The sequence below is a fragment of the Penaeus monodon genome, chromosome 19, assembly GCF_015228065.2.
Source record: "Penaeus monodon isolate SGIC_2016 chromosome 19, NSTDA_Pmon_1, whole genome shotgun sequence".
Classification (NCBI taxonomy): domain Eukaryota; kingdom Metazoa; phylum Arthropoda; class Malacostraca; order Decapoda; family Penaeidae; genus Penaeus; species Penaeus monodon.
Genome location: NC_051404.1, coordinates 4,625,533 through 4,626,726, shown reverse-complemented (window position 1 = coordinate 4,626,726; position 1,194 = coordinate 4,625,533). Strand labels below are relative to the sequence as shown.

Genomic DNA, 1,194 nt, shown 5'->3' with positions numbered 1-1,194 from the left:
ACTTACACGGTTATATTCTTATCGTTTACATATATAAAGCCTTTTTATTATATCAACTAAATAATTTTTGTGAATAAAGTTCTCAAACTGTGACCTGTGTTTATTTACCCTTGAACTGTAAATTATAATGAATAAGTAATAAAACAGAATCTACAACCCATTTTTGAAAAATCGAAGAACAAACAAGCTATATCTGTATTCCAATCCTATATATACACATCTGTCAACGTATCTATTCCTTTGTATGTACACCAACATCGAGTTGCAGGACTACATGTTTATCCTTCCTTATAACAAATATCGGTTAGTACATTGAATATATCAGTGATAATCTTATTGTCAAGCTATGCCACAAAAGTACTTCAAATAGAAAAAAATCGTAGAACGATACGTACAGAGTATACACCAGAGACTACTTAAAAGATTAGATTGCTTGTGGAATATCGGACGTGGTGGATAGCGATATACAGCAGAAGACATTTTTAAAATTTTTACACATGTTAACCATATTGAATAGTTGATAATGTATCTGCTGCTCTTGTAATGCTGATACAGAATCATAAATAATATGACGGACTGTCCAAGAGATGAAAAAAATAACTTTTATCGCGTTATCACGTTCATGTATGATTCAACTTGCCTGATATAGTGCTCATCATATGTCACCGAGAACTTGTGTTGTGTTGCAGAGGAGTGACAGATGAGGTAAGATTTCTTCTTAAAATACCATATCCATCGTTGTTCGCAAAATGTATAAGCCAGATAAAGAATGGAAAGGGGTCTACTGTAAAGTTCTGAATTCTCAGCTGTATAGTGTTCAAACAAAGGTTAGGTTAGGTTGGTCTTGAGCATTGGTTGAAGCTGCTAATATGCTCAACTTTAGGTTAAATGGCAAACACTGTTGATTAAATATACATCAAGTTCCACATTCATCCTACTTCTGCATTTTGCTGAAAAAAAAAAAAAGTTTGTGATGAATATGATCATTCTACACTGAAGCTTCTAGATTTTTTTTTACTTTACCGACCTCATTACCTCTTACGTGGTACTCAAAGGGCCCGAAGTTATATATTCCATTCTAAAGACGATTAACAACCTTAGTAGCGCCGTAAACATTGCTGGAAGTAAAAAAAGGCGGCTGATATTAAGAATCATAGTTGCTTGTCCCCTCTTCTCCTGTTCTCTGCTCGGTTG

The 1,194-nt window shown here is 34.0% G+C and overlaps 1 protein-coding gene across 3 annotated transcripts in view; it reads left to right on the top strand.

Annotated features, from left to right (window-relative positions):
* Window positions 1-589: 589 nt before the first annotated feature.
* LOC119584994 overlaps window positions 590-1,194 on the top strand; it is a 13,700-nt gene continuing 13,095 nt past the window's right edge. For 2 of the 3 annotated variants that reach the window (XM_037933603.1, XM_037933605.1), the window contains exon 1: window positions 590-705. The gene's annotated coding sequence lies outside the window, so the exon portion shown is untranslated. The remainder of the gene's footprint in view (window positions 706-1,194) is intronic. The other variant, XM_037933604.1, reaches the window with a different exon arrangement.